We start from the raw sequence: 21,136 nt of genomic DNA on the forward strand, positions 1-21,136 counted from the left end.
AGGAGTGGGGGATAGGGGAGGGCAGATGGAGAGGAAGACACAGGCTGCCAACTGAGCAGGACCCTGGGATCATGACCTGAACCAAAGGCGGACACTTAACCAACTTAACTACCTAGGCGCCCCTAGTTAACACATTTTAAATACATTTTTCATTCTAAATGGGACTTCCTGGGAGTATTGCAACAATATTAAGAATAACTCATATGGGGTGCCTGGGTGGCTCAGAGGGTTAAGCCTCTGCCTTCAGCTCAGGTCATGGTCTCAGAGTCCTGGAATTGAGCCCCATCAGGCTTTCTGCTCAGCAAGGAGCCTGCTTCCCCCTCTCTCTCTGCCTGCCTCTCTCCATACTTGTGATCTCTCTCTCTCTGTGTCAAATAAATAAAGTCTTAAAAAAAAAAAAAGAATAACTCATATGATGGAAATTTCAGAAGCTGGAATGGGGAATGAATCAAACCAAAGACAAATAAGCCCCCAGGAGCTCTCCAGGTTGTACCACGGAGCTCTTCACCCCACCCCACTAACCCCAGCTATGAGTTTCCTGAGCTCAGGGACTGGGGCTGTCACGTTCAGTGCCTGGGGCTGTCACGTTCAGTGCCTGAAAATCAATATATAATTATATATATAATTATATATAGGGTGAATGGATGAATGAATGATCCTTGAAACACAGGACTGCCCACTACTTCTTTTAGTCCTGACTTACCCCAGCAAATGTGCCAACTATTCCCAGTGGTGGGATTTTTATTCCCTTTTGATAGAACATTCCTTCCCATCCCCTCCTTCAGTGAGCTCTGCCAATTTTCAAACAAGGTCGGAATGAACCATGCCTTAGTGAATGATAATGGACTCCACCATTATGAAATATGGAATAAAGCTTTCAAGACCATCTGGAGAATGAAGAACAGATTTGCCTGTGGCAATGAATGCGAGTTACCACAGATAGTTGAAGCAATCACCAAAAATCCAATAAAACCAGCGATATCTTGAGAAGCATATACCAGCTTTTCAAAGATCTACAGATACATGGATGAACTCTTGGTTACAAACCAAAGCAGTGTAAATAAAAAGGGATTTCTTGGTTCATACAAATGAACATTCCATAGCTATATCAAGCTTCGGAAATGCCTGGACGCTGGTAATCAAACAAGGTTATCATGGACTTTGTTTAAAAAAAAAAAAAAAGTGGAGTCATTTGCCCCCACTATGACAGCAAACCAAGATTTAATTACAGTCCTTAGGAATGTGACCTTTTAAAGGTCAGTCTGAAATTTCCAGATCAGCACTGGTAAGGTGACCTGCATGATAAAAACAAAACAAAACAAAAGCAAAACAAAAGCCACCCGCCTGGTTGGCTCAGTCGGTTAAGCATCTGCCTTCCGCTCAGGTCAGATCTCAAGGTCCTGGGACTGAGACCCACTTCAGGGACTTCCTACTTAGTGGGGAGCCTGCTTTTCTCTCTCCCTCTGCCTGCCACTCTGCCTACTTGTGATCTTTCTGTCAAATAAATCAATAAAATCTTGAAAAAAAAATGCAACCCTGTCTAGACCTTGATTTTTATAATACTCACCCAATAATACATACTTCCCTAAACTGGAGTTTAGTACTGCCCACTCTTCTCCAAAACAATACAACCCTAAATCTCTTTCAACTTGTATCTCCTCCCTCTATCCTGTCACTTTACCCAATCTGTTGAAGAATCTTTTTGACTCATACAGCTTCCCACAGTCCAGATTTTGCTGATTTTCAACATGTTTCTCTGTGCCCTATATTTCCTGCAAATATGTAGCTGCTTCCATAGACTGAATTAGACTCAGGTTGGGTCTTTTGGCAAGACTATAAGGAGTCTTTAGCAAGACCACAGGAGGCACACAATGCCTAGTTGTCTCACTTTTTATGATGTTAAAATCCACTGATGGAGCACCTGGGTGGCTTAGTGGGTTAGGCTTCTGCCTTCAACTTGGGTGATGATCTCAGGATCATGGCATTGAGCCCCACATCAGGGTCCCTGCTTCTCCCTCTCTCTCTGATTCTCCTCCCCACTTGTTCTCTCTCTTGCTCTCTCAAAAAAAAATAATAAATAAAATTTTTTTTTTAAATCCACTGATGTGTAAGGCCCACATCTATTAATTCACTGAGGGCTGGTAAGTGAAGATATTTTGATTTAAGAGTTAGCAAACCCTTGTTATGTGGGCTAAATCTGTCCAGACTTCTCCTGTTTTTATAAATAAAGTTTTATGGTCAGGAAATGACATAAAGGCACAGAAAACCAGGACCCAAACTTTCTGGATGCACGGGGCTTCTGGTCCCCTCTGGAGTTCTGGAATCTTCTTGAGACAAGCCAGGTTAGGTTACAAATTCTCAAAGGTCACAGAACCTACAGACTTGTATCCTTCTCCTATCTCAAGGACTCTCCCTACACTCTCTCAGCTTCTACCCACCCTTCCTAGAACCTCTCTCCCTTCCTCCTGAATAATCGTCCCAGGGAACTCAAACTTTTGGAAATCAAACCTAGAGCAGCAGACTGCCTTAAGTAACTTCTCACACCCCTGTAGCTCAAAGTTCCTCTGAGGCAGGAAACCCCAAAGCCTGTCTACCTTTTCAGAACAGGGAGGGAAAATCCCAAGAATAAATAAACAAATGGCTGTTATTCTAATTCTTCCACAACTGCAAAAGCAAAATACATCATCTCAGTAAATTTTCCCGCCACACTTTATTGGCTAGCCTATGCCAAAGAAAGGGTTATTCTGGAGGGCTTTGTCTTTATAAGGTCCCCCCTTTTTGCAAATGACGGAAAAATTATTCAAATTAGCTGAAGGAAAATGGGGACTCTATTAAAAGGACCCAAGCACAGGAGCAGTGTGACTTCATTCATGAGGAATGAGATCTAGGACTGGCACAGGGGCTCTGAATCCCCTCAGACTTCACAGTATCCCTATCCTGCCTCTTGGTTTGCATTGGCTTTCTTTGCAAACCATCTCTCCCTGTTTCTCTGCTATCCTGGGGGTCCCAATTCTCTTTCTTCTCAGTTCAAGAGACCAGAAGATATTCACTGGTATCTCTCAGAGGCCGAAGTTTCCAGGTGAACAAATCTAATTGTTCCACAGTTGGTGTTTGCAGACTTCCCTTCCACGCATCTCATCTTGGCCAAAACATATTCATATAGCCACACCTAGCTGTAAGGGAGGCGGGGTGGTCATAGGCTCTGTGGGATCTATTACTAAAAGCAAGAAGGGGAAATAACCACTGGAGATAACCACCTCTGCCGTGCTCCACATCGACTGCTTAGCTATTTAAGGCACCCCGAAGGCCAAAGACACCTGATAGCTCTAGCTCATGCAGGAAGCTATAACCTGTGAAGAAAGAGAAACCGACACTGCCAGGAAATAGACCCAGTACCTTGCTTTTGTTGAACAGATTCACAAACATGAGACTCTGAGATCAATTTTTTGCAGCTGTATTGAAATATAATTGACATATAATGTTGTGTAAGCATAAGGTGTACAATGGACTGATCTGATATTCTTTTTTTTTAAGACTTTATTTATTTATTTGACAGAGAGAGATCACAAGTAGACGGAGGGGCAGGCAGAGAGAGAGAGAGAGAGGGAAGCAGGCTTCCTGCTGAGCAGAGAGCCCGATGCGGGACTCGATCCCAGGACCCTGAGATCATGACCTGAGCCAAAGGCAACGGCTTAACCCACTGAGCCACCCACGCGCCCCTGATCTGATATTCTTAAATATTACAATATTATTCACTCATGAGAAGGAAGGAAATGCTGCCACTTGCAACGATATAGGTTGACCTTGAGGGCATTGTGCTAAATGAAATAAAATGGTTGTAGAAGGACAAATTTTGGGGGCACCTGGCTGGCTCAATCCATAGAGCATGTGACTCTTGATCTTGGGATGGTGAATTCAAGCCCCACGTTGTGGGTAGAGCTTACTTTAAAAAAAGAAAAAGAAAGGGAGGAAGGAAGAAAGACAAATATGGTATGATATCACTTATATGTGAAATCTAAAAAAGCCTCTTAGAAACAGAAAGTGAAAGTGGTTACCAGGGAATTTGGAGAGATGTTGGTCAAAGAGCACAAACTTCCATTTAGAACATGAGTAAATTCCAGAAATCTGATGGACAGCATGGTGACTATAATTAATTCTACTGTACTGTATTCTTTTTCTTTTTAAGATTCATTTATTTATTTTGAGAGAGAGAGAAAGAGAGAGAGCAAGTAGGGGGAGGAGCAGAGGGAAGGCAGGGAGAATATCAAGCAGACTTCCTGCTTAGCCAGAGCCAGATGTGGGGCTCAATCTCAGGACCCAAGAGATCATGACCTGAGCTGAAATCAAGAATCTGATGCTTGGGACACCTAGGTGGCTCAGTCGGTTAAGTGGCTACCTTCAGCTCAGGTCATGATCCCACTGTCCTGGGATCAAGTCCCACATTGGGCTCCTTGCTGGGTGGGGAGCCTGCTTCTCCCTCTGCCTCTGCCTGCCTGTGCTCGCTCTCTCTCTCACTCTCTCTCTGTCAAATAAATAAATAAAATCTTAAAAAAAAAAAAAGAGTCTGATGCTTAACTGACTGAGCCGAGCCACCCAGATGCCCTTAATAATACTTTACTATATTCTGGAAAGTTGCTACAAGAGTAGATCTTAAATGTTCCCACCACGAAAGAAATGGCAATTCTGTGATGCAATGGAGGTGTTCTCAGATTGGTCTTATCCATGTGGCCAGACTACTTCCCCAAAGGCTGTCCTAACTGCCCTCTCTATTAGCTGATGATGAGGGTGCCTCTTTCCCCAGGCTCACAAGCACCATATATCACCAGTGTTTTCAAGTTTTACCAACCTAACGGATGAAAGATGGCTCTAATGTGCATTTCCCTAATTACAAGTGAGTTTGCATTTTTTTCTTGGTTTTAAGCTTGGTAAGTGTACTTCCTGTTGTTGCTTTGGTCATGGCCTCGGGGCATAGCAGTCTGTGGTATCCTGTCAACTCACCTCCCTGCGCAAGGCCTGGGAGGGAGCCCAGCTCTACCTCTCAGTTAAAGCAGCTGCACCATTTCCTACGCATTTGTTCAGCCCTCCTGGAAATCAATTTGCCACCTTTAACCCAGCAAACCCTCCTTTAGGAATCTGTCTTATAGAAATAATCTAAACTTCAGAGTTAAACATTTGCACAAAAATGTTCATGATAGCATTATTCATAAGGAAGGAAATTTTTATAACAATCTAAGTAGCCAACACTATTTATTTATTTTTTATTTATATATATATTTTTAAAGATTTAATTATTTGACAGAGAGAGATGTCACAAGTAGGCAGAGAGGCAGGCAGAGAGAGAGGGGGAAGCAGGCTCCCCACTGAGCAGAGAGCCCTATGTGGGGCTCAATCCCAGGACCCTGAGATCAGGACCAGAGCTGAAGGCAGAGCCTTTAACCCACTGAGCCACCCAGTTACCTCTAGCCAACACTATTTAACAGAGGTTAGGCAAAATATGGTACATTGCAAACCAAAATCTATTAAAATGATCGTTGTGAAGACTTTGGAATGGGGGTGTCTGGCAGGCTCAGTTGGTGGAGCATAGAGCTCTTGATCTAAGCATTGTGAGTTTGAGCACCACGTTGGGTATAGAGATTACTTAAAAATAAAATCTTAAAAAAAAAGACTTTGGAATGAAATACAAATTATTCATGTTATAAAATATGGATAGAGGACTGCTCCTGTTTTTGATTCCCTGTCATATCCTGTCTGTTATCTGCCCTTCCCCCCGGTTGTATGGCAACCACCCTGTTCCTTCTAATCCCTGCCTGCAGGAGTGGGCATGTGGGGCAGGCCTAGACCATCACAACACCCCCTTCCCCTACCCACACTGGTTTGTCCAAGTGCATGAGATGGATGGCAGGCCAGTCAGAGTCTCAGCATGATATTTGGTATGTGGCTACTTTATTTTCCTCTGGAATGAAGAGTTGTCAGGACCACAGAAACCTCTTCATGCTATTAACCATTCTTCACCCCACAAAGAGAGAGCCCCTTGGATGCTGAAGCCACACAGAAGAAAGCAGAGCCAGTGCCTGGAGAGACCAGGAACTTCACATCACCTGAGCACATGAATCTCACCGCTTCAAAAGCCAGGGCACTTCCCAGTTATTGAACCAAAGAACCTCTTTTTTTAACTTGAGCTATTTTGAGTTGAGTTTTAGTTACTTGAAACTGAGTCTGGACTGACACAATGTGCATATGAAAAAAGATGAGAAGAAAAGGCATGGAAGAATTATTGTGTTAAGGTAAAGGAATTATGGGAGTTTTCCTCTATATTTTCAATTTTGTTTGTAATATTATATTATTTTTATAATTTCAAAAATGTTATAACTTCATAATTTCAAAAATTAAATTTAAAAAATTTTTAAATTTCAAAAAAATGATTTAAGGAAAAAAAACAGTTCTATCCTCTCAGGGCCCATTGCAGTTGAAAATGATTATATCTCAGTCCACAAGTTAGGTAGGTTAAAAGATCAAAGCAGACTTCTAGGAACTTATGAGTCAAGGTCACACAGCTGAGGGGCTGAGATGCAAATTCTGGTCTGCATTTTCCAAAGCCAGTGCTACTAATTGAGCCTCTTCCTCATTCAAGAGAATATCATTAGTGTAAAGAAAATATATAATGATTCCACTCTATTTGATGACACGCTTCTGTAATAACTGGCAGTTTAGGTAATTAATTTTTGTTATATACATTAGACAATTTAATTTTATTATATATATTCATTTCCTATCACCACAAATATAGTGGCCTAAACCAACACCCTTCTTATTTCATAATTCTGGGGGTCAAAAGTCCAAAATAGATCTCACTGGGCTAAAAACCAGGTGTTGGCAGGGCTATGTTCCTTCTGGAAGATCTGGGGGAGGCCTTCTGGGGAAGCTCTGGGTGGTCGTTCTGCCTACCATGACAAGTTATATAACTATAAAGTTTAAAACTTGGAGCATGTACCAAAAACGTCCCCCACAGTTCCTCCATCTTCCTAACATCATCACCAATAACATCTCTGTAACTCTTCCCAAACAAATTTTCCTATTTAGTCTTTCACACGGTTATGTTATGCTTTTACCATTCTGTGTCTGACTCCTTCACTTGATATAGACCAGAAGGCTTTTCCTGTGCTGCTGCAGGGTCTTTGCGATTCTCATTAGCAATGGCCGTCTAATATTCCACCAGATAAATATGCTGCGGTTCATTTAACCAGCCCTCTGCTGTTAGACCCTTAGGCTGATATTTAGGATGTTTCCATCTTTTGAGTCTTATACGCAAAGAGGCAATGAACAACCACACCCATACAGCCCTTCCTAAGCTTGTGGATTATTTGTTTAGAATAGTCTCAGAGATAGATTTATCAAGCCCAAAGGGAAAAAACCCTTTGACACCAACAGCCAAATGACCTTCTCAAAGGATATAGCGATTTCACTGACTCCTGTGAGAAGGAGATTGTTTGTCTCACTGTTGACGTTCCAGAGCCATGAGTTCAAAGCTGTTTCAAAAATGTCATTTGACTCATTCTCTATGTCCTGTTTGTACCCTAGGAAAATTTGCTCCCAGTCACCCTGTTTGAGTTAAACCTGGGGCATCATGATTGCTCAGGTGTGTTTTCCTCAGTCATGACTAAAATTAGCCTGATCACTAATTCAACCCTTTTGTCCAAAGACACAAGAATTGAGAAGCCAGTTTCCCAGCAACATTTTTTTAATGATTTCATAGGAGAGACGTGTGTGTGTGTGCGTGTGTATTTTTCATGGTTTCCTGGGACAGACAGCCCCAATCCCCACTACAACCGCTGTGGAGCATATCTGGAACCTGTCAACATCTCTTCCTTGTCTCTTAGAGCTGTGCCTAGCTGAACCTACCAGCAAGATCCTCAGGCTGCCTGACCTCCTGGTCCTTGTCAAGCATGTGGTCTCAGGCTGCTGTGACAACATGGAGAAGTAAAGCCAAGTTGCTACCTAGATTTGGGACTCCCTCCAGTCCAGAGTTGAAGCTTTTTCTGAAAATGACAGTAACACGACAGCAATACTAACAACAATCATCACTATCTCCCCAGTAATTGCTGAAGTCCGGGCTGTGTGCTGAGTACCATATACAGATCACCACCTTTCTAAGAGTTCTAGAAGGTATCTCCAATTTAGTGGTTTTTAAAGACAAGGAAATCGAGGCTTAGAGAAGTTATGGAACGCAGACCACACAAGGCCACACAGCTAAAAAGTGACAAAGCCAGAGTGTGAGGCTAGGTTTTCTCTTGCTCTGAGGAAGATTCTTAACCACCACTTTGGGTGGTAGGGTATGCTAAAAATAGCAACCACATACCTCCTTAGTGTGTTGCTCATCAAACCCCGTGTCTTAGGGGAAAGCCACCTGGTGCCTTTCTGTACATTCAAAGAAAAGAAGCATGGAGGGAAAGAATTACAGAGATGAGGAGGAGGGGTTTGTACATTGCCTGCACATTCTTTTGCTATCTGACCTGTTTTCTCAACTGGGAAATACCATGAAGAAATGAATGCGTACTTGGGTTCAGGATCCTGATTTGTCTTCCAGAGGAGAGGACCAGGCCTTGAACTCTGGGCTCTTTGACACTGCTGCATGCCTCTGGTGTTCCCCTAGCTCCAGGCCTGGACCAAGGAGGCTGGACCAGACAGAAACACAAATGGAAGGCCTTGGCCGGTGATTCTGAGTCAGGGTCTCCGAGCCAGAAGGCTGCACCCCCAGAAACAGACATCTAGCCTCAAGTGCCCTCAGGCCAAAGTCAATTTCAAATAGCAGTTTGAAGTAGCGACTTCCACCCTCTGACCCTTCTGAATCCTAGCCTCCCTCCTCCCCGCTGCTGTCTCTCTTCATCCGTCTTGTGCCACCTGCTCTACTCTTCAGCCACAGATCTGTCTCTTGCTGTTGCTGCCGGTGGTAGGAGTAGTGGGGGCAGAAATAGTCACAGGAACGGTGGTAGTAACTGCGGTGGTGGGAGGTGGTGACGGTGGTGGGAATGAGAATTAGTTCTGCTATTAGGTATCCAGGCCTTCTGGTGTCCTAGGCACTGTGCTGAGCACTTTACCTGCATGCTTGTATTTCACCTTCACAACCGTCCTGGGCAAAGGTGGATATTAATACTCCCATTTCATGGACAAGGAGCTGGGGTTCTGAGACACTGTGGAATGTAGCAGAGCTGGGATTTGAACCCGGCCTATCCGCCTTGAAGGCCGGTGCTCTTAGTGGCCCTGTTACTCCCTTTGGATGAGAGATTGGTTTCCTCCTGACTACCAGGCTGTGTGCTAGCTATCTTGGGCCTTGGTCACAAGCTCTCTAGGTTAGTTTCCTATTTTGATAAGTTACCACAAATTCAGTGACCTAAAATGAGAATTTTTTTTAAAAGATTTTATTTATTTATTTGACAGACAGAGATCACAAGTAGGCAGAGAGGCAGGCAGAGAGAGAGGGGGAGCAGGCTCCCTGCTGAACAGAAAGCCCAATGCGGGGCTCGATCCCAGGACCCTGGGATCATGACCAGAGCTGAAGGCAGAGGCTTTAACCCACTGAGCCACCCAGGCACTTCTAAAATGAGAATTTATTATCTATCTGACTGTGTTGGGGGTCAGAAGTGGATCTTATGGAGCTGAAATCTGGGGTGTCAGCTGTGCATTCTTCCTGGAGGCTCTTGGAAAACCCATTTCCTTGCTTTTCCAGCCTGCATTCTTTGGCTCATGGCCCCTTCTTCCATCTTCAAAGCATATCACTCTAAGCTCCGCCCTTGTACTCACATCTTTTTTTCTGACCCTTAATTACTTTGGGTCCCACCTAAATGATCAGGCATATTTTCCCATTTTAAGATCCTTAATCAAGTCTGCAAGGTCCCTTTTGTCACCTGAGGTAACCTCTTCATAAGCTCAGGGATTAGGATGTGAACATCTTTAAGGCACCATTAGTCTCTCTACCACACCCACCAATGGCCAGTTTCTGCAACCCAAAGTCAGGCAGGAAGAGAAAGGCCCACTGAGTGAGCTGCACGCACCTCCCCTCAGAAGCTCCCTCACCAGGGTTCATGGAATTTGAACTTGGCCTCAGTCTGAAGAAGGATGTGTCAGGAACAGGGTCAGAATGAAAGGAGAGAGCTGGGCACCCACAGGATTCAGAGTTGGGCAGAGTTACAGGCAACGGAGAATGCATTCCATCCAGTTTACCACAGCAGGCTTCCCCTACAGGTTTTAGACAGATCCTTGCTAGAATACCTCCTGGAACAGGAACCTCACTCCTTCACAAGACAGCCAGTCCATGGCTGGCTGCTCCACCTGTTAAAACTTCTTCCTTAACTAGAGCTTTCCTCCTCAGAAATGGGCCCACCAGTCCTGGCTCTACTGAGGCCGAGCAAACTCTCCCCTTCTGGAGGTGAAGCCTTCTAGATCAGTGAAGAATCTGAAGGGTGTTTCTGCTAAACTGAAGGCCCCAGTTGCATCTGGGTTGTGTTCTGCTATCCTCTGCTGCCGCAGTGACCGTGGGTGCCCTGGGGGCCATCAGCGTCCAGTGAACCTATGGATAGTACCTGTCTGGTACCTGCCAGATAGTAAAGGGCTCTCAATGGCAGTGCTCTAGACTGGTGTCCAGCGAGGTTCAGTCTTGACAGAGAAGGGCAGAGGCAGGTTTGGAAGGCCAGCCAGGAGCCCCAGATTCCTCTCTCTAAAGCAGCGGCCAGGAATGAGAGACCAGATAAAAATTTTATGTGGTGGCGCTCCGCAGCGCCTCCTATCGCTTGAGTCCAAACTGAATGTCTACTTCAGGCCACTTCAGGCCTGATGTTTCCTTCCTGCTCACATTTAAGGCCTCCGCTGTTGCCTCTGCCTTTCCCCCACGTCTGTCTGTCTCTCTCTCTCTCTCTCTCTCTCTCTCCTCTTCCCTCTGGGCCCATCCTGGGCTTCTGCCATTTGCCCTCCACTCCCTTCCTCCTTTTTCCCCTGTTCTGGTCTGTGTTGCAGGAGGCGCCCCCTGCAGGCTGCAGTTTGCAGGCTCCCAGATCAGCTTTGGCCAAGGGGAGGCCCTGGAGGGAGGCATTGGGGAAAGGCCAGGCTATTTCTCCCCAACAAAAGCCTCTGACTGCGTCTCTGCTTTCGTTCTGTGGTTCCAGTCCTGTTGGTGTCCCCTGCTCCTGGGCCCTAGCCACTTCCTGCCAGGGACCTTCCAACCTAGGGGTCGAAGTGGCTTCTCGAGGTTGCTAACTTCTGAGTTGCACTATGTTTCCCAGAGGTTCCTGGTTCATCCATCACTTTTGCAGCCCGTCATCTTTATGAACATCTCTGTTTTATTTTTTTATCTTACTTTGCTTTTTAAAAAAGATCTTATTTATTTATTAGACACAGAGAGAGAGATCACAAGTAGGCAGAGAGGCAGGCAGAGAGAGAGAGAGGGTGCGAAGCAGGCTCCCTGCCGAGCGGAGAGCCGGATGCGGGGCTCCATCCCAGGACCCTGAGATCATGACCTGAGCCGAAGGCAGAGGCTTAACCCACTGAGCCACCTAGGAACCCCTAAACATCTCTGTTTTAAAATAAATACTCAAAGTGGTTTTTGTTTCGAGACAAGATGTTACTAATATCTGTTTTGTTACCCTGTTAGCTGTTATGTTTCATACAGCCAAACCGTTCTACAAGTCCTAAACCCCCGCCCTTTAGTCTAAGTATTGATTTTCATGTCACAGCCTTGGTAACTGCTTTAGAAAATTCCTTTTTGTTTCCTAAAATCTCTGAAAAGGACGATATAACTCTGTGAGACCCAAAAGGGCAGCGGTGGGATCTAGTTTCATTCATTCCAACAAACACTTACTTGGTTCCCAGCATTCATTCATTCATTCATTCATTCATTCGACAAATATTTATTGAGCACCCATTATTTTCCAGACACTGTTGAAGGACCTGGGGATACAGCAGTGAACAAGATAAAATCTTTGCCTTCATAGAATCTATATTTTAGTGAAGGGAGACAATGAACAAATAAGCAAATAAACCTGTAGAGTATCAGGTGGTATTAAGAGCTCCAGAGAAAATACTTAGCTAAGCAAAAGGGTGGGGAGTGCCGAGGAGGACTGGAGTGGAGTGAACAGGAGAAAGAGTAACAGAGATGAGGGAGGAGAGAGAGGAATGGGGAGGAAGTATCCTGTAAAGCAGTGGAGGTCCAAGTGAGAATGTGGGCTTCTACCCTGAGGTGGGGCCACTGGCGGGTTGTGAACAACTGAGTGCCATGCTCTGGCTTATGTTTTTTAAGGACTGCAGCATTGCAAATAGACAAGAGGAGGTAAGGATGAAGTTAAGGAGACCTATATAGAAACCCGGGAGGCTAGAAGAGCAGTGACCTGGGGAAAACTGATAATGGCTTGAACCAAGGTGGATATGGGGGAGATGGCCACATGAGGTTGGAATCTGAATATATTTTACAAGTAGCATCGACAGGATTTGCTGATACAGAATACAAAAGAAGGGATCATAGACAACTCTGCTTTTAGACTCGGGAAACTGAGAGAATGCACTTACCATTTATTAAGATGGGGAAGACTATGGGAGGAAGGAGTATGGAAGGGAAGGTCAGAAGTAAGTCTGTCTGTCCAGGGGCACCTGGGTGGTCAGCCAGTTAAGTTTCTGCCTTCGGCTCAGGTCATGATCTTGATGTCCTGGGATTGAGTCCCGCATCAGGTTCCCTGCTCCGTCAGGAGTCTGTTTCTCCTTCTCCTTCTGTTCCCTCCCCCTGCTCATCCTCTCTCTCTCTCTCTCATAAATAAATAAAAGTCTTTAAAAAAAAAAAAAAAAGGCAGGGGCGCCTGGGTGGCTCAGTGGGTTAAGCCGCTGCCTTCGGCTCAGGTCATGATCTCAGGGTCCTGGGATCGAGCCCCGCATCGGGCTCTCTGCTCAGCAGGGAGCCTGCTTCCTCCTCTCTCTCTGCCTGCCTCTCTGACTGCTTGTGATCTCTCTGTCAAATAAATAAATAAAATCTTTAAAAAAAAATAAAAAAAAAAAGGCAGTAAATCTGTTTTTGGACATGTTGAGTTTGAGATGTCTGTCAGCTCACCAGGTGAGGTGTCAAGCAGGCCATTGGGTATGAGTGAGTCTGTCTTGCTGGGAGAGGTCTAGGTTGGAGAAGGAAAACAGAGTCATCAGAGAACAGCTGGTGCTTAATGGCATCAGACATTAATGCCTGATGATCACCTGGGGATCACCTGGTGCTTCGGTGCCAACAAGACGAGAGAGGTCTGAGGACTGATGGCTGATTTAGACGTGAGGAAAATGTAGAAGCAGCAGAAGACAGGGCTGGGAAGGTGGTGTGTGTGTGTATGTGAGTGAGAGAGAGAAACTGAACGACCCTGTGGGTGACTGCTGTCTGTGTTCTGCCTGTCTCTAGGTTGGGTACCTCTGGGTTTGTGTGGCAAAGGGAAGCCACATGGACTCTGAACCCATAGGCCAAGCTCCAGGCCAGCAGCAGGAGTTCAGTGAGCTTCCCAAGATGTGTTCATAAACTCAGTTCGTTAATCCCTCCAAGAAGACCCCATAACTTGAATTCAGTGTAGTCCCCAAGAACACCCTGCTGTCCTGAGCCCAGTCACCTCCCCTGGACATCCTGACAGTCAGAGGCAGCACGTCTCCCAAGAAGCCCCCTGCTGGAGGCCAAGAGTGTCCAGAGAGCCTCAGCAGCCTGAACGGATTGCATTTCCCAAAAAGGCCCCATAGCCTCAGTGCAATCCTTTCACTAGGATGTCCTCAGAGCCTAGGTTCTAAGAATTTCTCAAGGGTTCCTGCAGCCCGAGTCCAAAACATTTCAGAAAATGTTTTTTACAGTCAGAATCTCTCTATGCCCTATGCCTAGGAACCCCGCACTCCATGGCCTGATTTCCAGAGTTCATGGTACCCTTGATCTCCATTACTCAGGGTCTAAGTTACCAAAACCCAAGTTGTTAGGGCAGCTGAAGCAAGGAGTCTTTTTCCTCAGTTAAGGAAGGAAGCTGGGTCTCTCACCCTGCTGGTTACCTTGACAAAGGCCTCTGTCCTTTGCTGGCAGTCTCGGGTCCCCACTAGGAGATCCTCTGGGGTACCCATTGGCAGATCAGGATACAGGCTCAGGATGGCCAGAAAGAAGGATCTCAGGCAAGGAGAAGGATGAGTCACCACCCTAGCCACTCTGTCTCTGTCCCTCTTCTTTTCCCAGTTCTGCAGAATTGCTGGGCACAACTTCCAAGTCATGCTTCCTGAATGGATTCCAGAGTGGGTGGGAGAAACAGGGGAGAGGATGTGGAACAGGAGTCCCAGATCACCCTAACAGAGACCAGCGTGTTTTCAGGGAGCTGCCAGAAGCCTCTGATGTCAGAGAGCTCTGCAACACCACCCCCCAGGAAGAAAGTTTTGAACTGAGTGGGCCAAGGGCTCTGCTCTCAGTCTGCTACAGAGAGCAGAGAAATGCTCATTCAAAACCATTCCTGACCCCCTTCATGCCTGGATATTTAACCTGAACACAGCAGGGACTCGGATGGATTTTTAGCAGGTAAGGACAAGATCACAATTGATTTTTTGTTTTGTTTTGTTTTGTTTACATACGGGTTTTTGCAAGAATCCACTGGCTAGTGACCTGGGGAATGGTCTTGAAATGGGGAATCAGAAGTAGAGAGCACAAGTAACAACGAAGAGGTTGTGCTTGCCCAGGCCAGAGATGAGGAAAGATTAGACGAGGGTAGCAGGAGACCTGCTGGAGGAATAGGATGTGGGAGGATGTGTTAGGAGGCAAGATAGTCAGAGGAATAGGATGTGGGAGGATGTGTTAGGAGGCAAGATAGCCAGGTCTTGGTGGTGGTTTGCCTGTCTAGGGAAAGGGCAAGCATTTAGTTAGCAAATACTTATTAGGTATCTCCTATAGCCAAAACCAGTTCCAGGTGTTTAAATATAGGGTTTTAAAAAAAAAAAAAAAGGAAGGGAACAAGGTCTCTGTCCTGGTAGAGTTCACATTTGAGGGAATGACTCCAGGTTTCTTCCTCTGGTGCCTCGGTGGTTGACGGGGCTTGTTACTGAGTTGGGGACAAGGGCAGAGGAACTGACTCAGACCTGGAGAGGATGCTGAGTTCCATGTTAGACATGGTTCATGGGAGGCCCCTGTGGAATGACCAAAGAGGATGGCCATGTCGAGTGGAGGCCAGAGCTCAGATGGGAGGTCTGGCCTGGCAGGAGGTGTAGGTTGGGCACTGGTTGCACACGAGGCTGTCTAGGGCAACAAGAACAGTGAGCAGAGCTCTTGCGACCAAACTCTGAGGAACCCCAGCCACTAAGGGCAGGGCAAAGGGAAGGAGGTAGAGGAATGGTCAGAACTGGGAGGATCATAAGAACAGGATGCCACGGGGCGCCTGTGTGGCTCGGTTGGTTGACCAACTGCCTTTGGCTCAGGTCATGATCCCGGACTTCCAGGATCGAGTCCTGCATCGGGCTCCCAGCTCCCTGGGGAGTCCGCTTCTCCCTCTGACCTCCTCCTCTCTCATGCTCTCTCTCACTCATTCTCTCTCAAATAAATAAATAAAATCTTAAAAAAAAAAAAAAAAAGAATAGGATGCCATGGGAGCTGTGGGAAAAGCCAGCACAGCCACCAAGAGGGACAGCCATTGCATGTGGTCACTGGGGGTCACATCAGAGGAGCCATGGGACTGCATCTCGGTATGCTGGGGAATAATAAGAAATGAGCAAGCAGAGACAGTGGTGGGTCCTTCTTTCACACAAAGTTTGGCCAGGAAGGTGGCTTCTTCATGTCCTCAAAGGAGAACCATGACAGGCACAAAGGAGAGCACAAGTAACTCGTTCAAGGTCAAGTGGGTCAGGTGAGGAGCCTCAAGGGGCCAGAACGTACTCTGTTGTTTCCCCGGCTGGCTCCTGTAGGCGCTATTGAGCCCACCTTCCAGCCACTCTGCCATGCTTACCTCCAAGGAACTTCTCTGCCTCAGTAGAAGGCCACATGACAGAGACACTGGGAAGAGCTCAGCTTTCATGGTTGGCCGAATTAGAGTTAGGTTTGCAACTCTACCTGGCCACTTCCTCACCGAGTAACTATGGGTAAATTTGTTAGCCTTACTCAGACTCAATTTCCCATCGATAGGTGTCTTTGCAGATATTCAATGACACAACATCATGAACATGATGAACAACATCATGAATGTAATGAATGCCTCTGAACTGCATGCTTAAAAATGCTTAAAATGATAAAATTTATGATATATATGATATATATAACTATAATTTAAAAAGATTAATAATATACCAAAAAACATTAAAGGGTACACTTTAAATGGGTATATGGCACAGTATGTGAAATCCATCTCCATAAAGATGTTAAAAAAGCATTAATGGGCAGATTGAGTTAGTACCTGTGAAGTGTTATTTAGAAATTGCGCCAACTTACCACCAAAGTTAAAGTTTATTTATATATACTACCCTTTATACAGAGAGTTTAACACTGGATTTTTTTATTCTAGGTGTTATAATCAAAGGGGCTAAAACCTCCAAGAAGGAAGAATTTCAAAGAACATCTTGACAGGTCCCTCGGATCCTGAGTTTGGTCCTGGTTTTGGAGGTTGTTGACCACCACCAGCAAAGCTCACATGAGAAAACCAAGCTCTGGACAATCCAGGCCTAGGTTCCAGAGTCTTGAGAGACTGATTAAAAAACAGGAAAGCCAGGGGCGCCTGGGTGGCTCAGTGGGTTAAGGCCTCTGCCTTCGGCTCAGGTCATGGTCCCGGAGTCCTGATCGAGTCCCGAATCAGGTTCTCTGCTCAGCAGGGAGCGTGCTTCCCTCTCTCTCTCTGCCTGCCTCTCTGCCTACTTGTGATCTGTCCCTCTGTCAAATAAATAAATAAAATCTTTAAAAAAACAAAACAAAACAAAACAGGAAAGCCAGTTGATTCACTTACCAGTGGGCATGCATAGAGGGTCCTGGGGCAGGGCCAGCCGCTCGCTGGGTGCCCAGCAAGCAGAGAGGAAGAACACAGGGTGCTCCGTGTTTGTCCGCTACCTCCTTCTGACAATCACATCCAGGTTTCATTGGCCTGGTTCATTCTATCATAGTAAAAGAGAAGCATAAGCGAAGTAATTTCATTAAAAACTTCTGACATTTTTTCTTTTCTCTAATTTGGCCTCCTATAAGGGCCAAGGTTACATTTGTTTTTGTGAAACACCTGTATCTACACAGTTTATTATCTCATTAGTTTTTCAAGATTTTATTTTATTTTATTTTATTTTATTTTTAAAGATTTTATTTATTTATTTATTTATTTGGCAGAGAGAGAGGGAGAAAGAGAGAGAGACAGTGAGAGAGGGAACACAAGCAGGGGGAGTGGGAGAGAGAGAAGCAGGCTTCCTGCTGAGCAGGGAGCCCGATGTGGGGCTTGATCCCAGGACCCTGGAATCATGACCTGAGCTGAAGGCAGATGCTTAACCGACTGAGCCACCCAAGTGCCCCTAAGATTTTATTTTATTTTTTAAGTAATCTCTTCACCCAACATGAGGCTTGAACTCATAACCCCAAGATCCAGAGTTGCACACTCCACCAACTGAGCCAGCCAGGTACCCCTATATCTTCACAGTTTAAAAAGTCCAGTTGGGGACACCCGTGTAGCTCAGTTGGTTAAGTGTCTGCTTTTGGGTCAGGTCATGATCCCAGGGTCCTGGGGTCGGGCTCCCTGGTCACCACAGAGTCTACTTCTCCCTCTACCTCTCCGCACGTACTTTCTCACTTGTTCTCTCCCTCTCTCTCTCTCTCTCATTCTCTCATATAACTAAATAAATTTTTAAAAAATAATGAAGAGTCCAATTGTTCTTCAAAGTGTGTCAGAAAAAACATCAGTCCCCCCACTCCTGCTTTCTTACTTTCCAGCGGAAGCCCCATTTTCAACTCTCTTCATGGGTGCTATTTCTTTTTCATATCGACAGCTTCCTGATATTGTACAGATGAGAAAACAGCTGTAGAAAGTTCAAGGAAGGGACCCCAGTTTTGATGGTTGCTCTAACAGAAATGCAAATACTACATCCTAATCTCTTTACCACAGCTCATTGGTTCATATTGCTCTACAGATTGTAAAACATTTTCTCCCATATTATACCATTTCTTTAAAAAAGAAAGCTATCATCCTCTAAATTATGGTAAAATACACAAAATATAGAAGTATCATTTTAAGTGTTTTTGAATGTATGGTTCAGAGGCATTAAGTTCATGCATATTGTTGGGCAACCATCATGGTCATCCATCTTCAAAACCTTTTTATCATCCCATACTGAAACTCCACACCCATCAAGCAATAACTCCCATTCCTCTCCCTCACCCCATTCCTGGTAAACATTATTCTAATTTTTTTCTCTATCAATTTGATGGTTGCAAGCACGTCATATAAGTGGAATCATACAATACTTGTCCCTTTGTGTATGGTTTATTTTAAAAAGTATAATGGTTTCAAGGTTTATCAATGTTATAGCATATATTATAACTTCACTTCTTGTTTAGGCTAAATAGTAGTCTGTTGTCCATAGATACAACATTTTTTAAAAATTAATTTATCTGTTGATGGACATTTGGGCTACTTCTACCTTTGGGCTATTGTGAATAATAATGCTGTGAATATAGGTGTACCAATATCTCTTTGAGTCCCTGCTTTCAGTTCTTTGGGGTGTATACCCAGAAGTACAATTGCTGGATAGTTTGGTAACTCTATGTTTAATTTTTTGAGGAAGACACCTCTTTGTTCCAACAATAATTCTGTGATAGAGATAAAGCAGGTCCTAAGACAACTATTCCCATCAACAAGGCAGGACACTTGGTGACTTGCCCACCCGTGTCAAAGCTTGTTCGAGGGTGGAGCTGGGATTTGGTCCTCTTGCTGTAAGTCTAGGTTTCTCTCCACCATGTTGTGTCCCATATTGTATTGGCTTTCTTCAGACGAAAGCACCCAACCAGTGGTCTCAAATAAATATTTCTTTTCCTCCAGAGAATGAAAAAGATTTTTCATTCATATAGGCTACCACCCTTTGTTTGCAATCATCATTAGCATTTGCCATTGGCACATGAACTCTCCATTACAGTTCCCAAATTAGAGCTCATGTCACTTCCAAGTAGACCAACCCTGTGAAGGGATGTAGGGGGTCTCATCAGCACTTTGGGAAAAAGAGTGTATATTTGCAAAGATTCAAGCCTATGCTGTGTTAGCCTTTATGTCCAGGGGCTCTCTTTTGGCTCCAATTTTGGGTCCCCTCTACTCTGGAACAACTACTTCAATAGAACCCATGGAATTGAAATAACAATTTTCAAGCAGTTGCCACACCCCAAGAACAGCACCAAGGGCTTTGCACGTGTCATTGAATCTACTAGGAACATCCCAAGAGATGGGAAAGATCTCCCTTTTCTAGATAAAGAAGCAAGGCAAGAAGAGATCAAGCTACTGGCCTGAGAGAATGCCCAGGATCTGATGGTGCCAATGCCGTGTCACTATTTCCCTACCTCACAACACCTCCTTCCCAAGGACGTGGTTTCATACCCTATCTGGCCACTATGTGAAACATCCTAATCTAACATCATGAGATTAGTGGGAACAGAAGGCTTTTGGAATGAATGACTTTTTCCCTCTTTTCCTGCTTCAAGTTCAGACTTCATTTTTAATTGGTAGAATTTCCTCCTTCTGATTTCCTTAGACCCTCTTCTACAGGACCAGACACTTGAGTCCTAGTTATTTGTGCCTCTTTTTAATTTACATTCCTTATGCAGGGTAATAATAAGGTACTATGGAGCCCCCATGGGTCCTGGTATGTAATAGGTGACCTTTAGGTCTCTGGGCTAAGACCTGTGTTCCTGTTTAGCTGATTCTCACTGATCTATGTTGAAAGAATTAATAAGTACATGAAAATAAAATTGACACTCAACAATATCTTTTTGTCTTCTGTCTACCCAATTATAACTCTCCTCAGTGTTCTCTGCTTCAAAACAGTAGGGGCAGGGCATGGAGACAATGGGGGTGAGGAGCTGAGAAGGTGAAAGGAGGCCAATAGGATACAATTAAAAGTTCAAGTCCTAAGTTGAAATCCTGATTCAGTCATTTGCCACGTGGCCTTGGGCAAGTCACTCAAACTCTCTGAGTTATATTCCCCTCACTTGTGAAAAGAGAATAACAACCCCTGGCTCCTGGGGTGGTCTTGATGATTAAATTACATTATGGGTGTGAGGGTGTGAAAGTGAGAGAAGTTGCCAGTACGCAGGAGACAACAGAGGAACACTTGATGGGTAAACAAGTGAATGAAAGACCCAGAAAAAAGTATACAATAGAGAGTCTATTTAAAGAAGTGCAGTTTTTAAAAATTTTCGTGCTATGTATATTATCTTTTAGGGCTATAAATGGCATTAAGCAATAAACGAGGTATGTCAATGAACAGTTATGACTCACAGTAGAAATGCCAAGCCTTTAAAACCTAACAGCCAATTACTGGATCTAGCATCAAAGACACACCAAAGGACTTTAAAAAAATCCTCATAGTCTTGGATATGACAGAGTGGCTGTGTGTGGGATAATGCCCTTGATGCCTAATAAGATTCTGAATAATCACAGTGGAAAATTTTTTTTTTCCATAGCATCAAGTGAGAACCCTATGTCTTATATCTGGATTAGGGCCAATCAAGACATCAGGGTCTAAATGATTTTGGTGATCTCAGCCCTAAAGATTGTAGCCAAATCCCAAAGGCTACATACAGTCTCTTAGTTTCTCCACTAAGGGGCTAGAGTTGGTCTAGACCCCTCCAACCTGTTTTCTGAGGCCTTGGAGCTCCTCGCTGCGGCTGTTCCCTACCCTTTTCCTCTGGGAGGAAACTCCCCAGTCTCCCAAACCCCAGCTGGATACTCAGGCCTGACCAGCTGGGTTCTCCATCCTCCCAGCCTGAGGTGCTGTCCAGATGCTGAGAGTTGCGAGCCTCTGCTGCCTCCCAGAATACCACAGGAGCTGTCCAGCGTGGGATCTGGGAAGGGTCTCGGAGCTTAGGCAACACCTGCACGGCCCAGGACCCAGAGCCTCTGAGCCAAGGAGAGCCCATGGAGGCCACATCCATATGCAGAGAAGGAAACTG

The 21,136-nt window shown here is 44.9% G+C and overlaps 1 long non-coding RNA gene across 1 annotated transcript; it reads left to right on the plus strand.

The window, feature by feature from the left end:
• Nucleotides 1-2,995: 2,995 nt before the first annotated feature.
• On the plus strand, nt 2,996-8,136 carry LOC125104087 (uncharacterized). The gene is made up of 3 exons (XR_007128585.1): nt 2,996-3,079; nt 4,802-4,891; nt 7,878-8,136. It is a non-coding gene; the product is annotated as an uncharacterized LOC125104087 (long non-coding RNA).
• The last annotated feature ends 13,000 nt before the right edge of the window (nt 8,137-21,136 follow it).

This window comes from Lutra lutra, chromosome 7 (genome assembly GCF_902655055.1).
Source record: "Lutra lutra chromosome 7, mLutLut1.2, whole genome shotgun sequence".
NCBI classification, from domain to species: domain Eukaryota; kingdom Metazoa; phylum Chordata; class Mammalia; order Carnivora; family Mustelidae; genus Lutra; species Lutra lutra.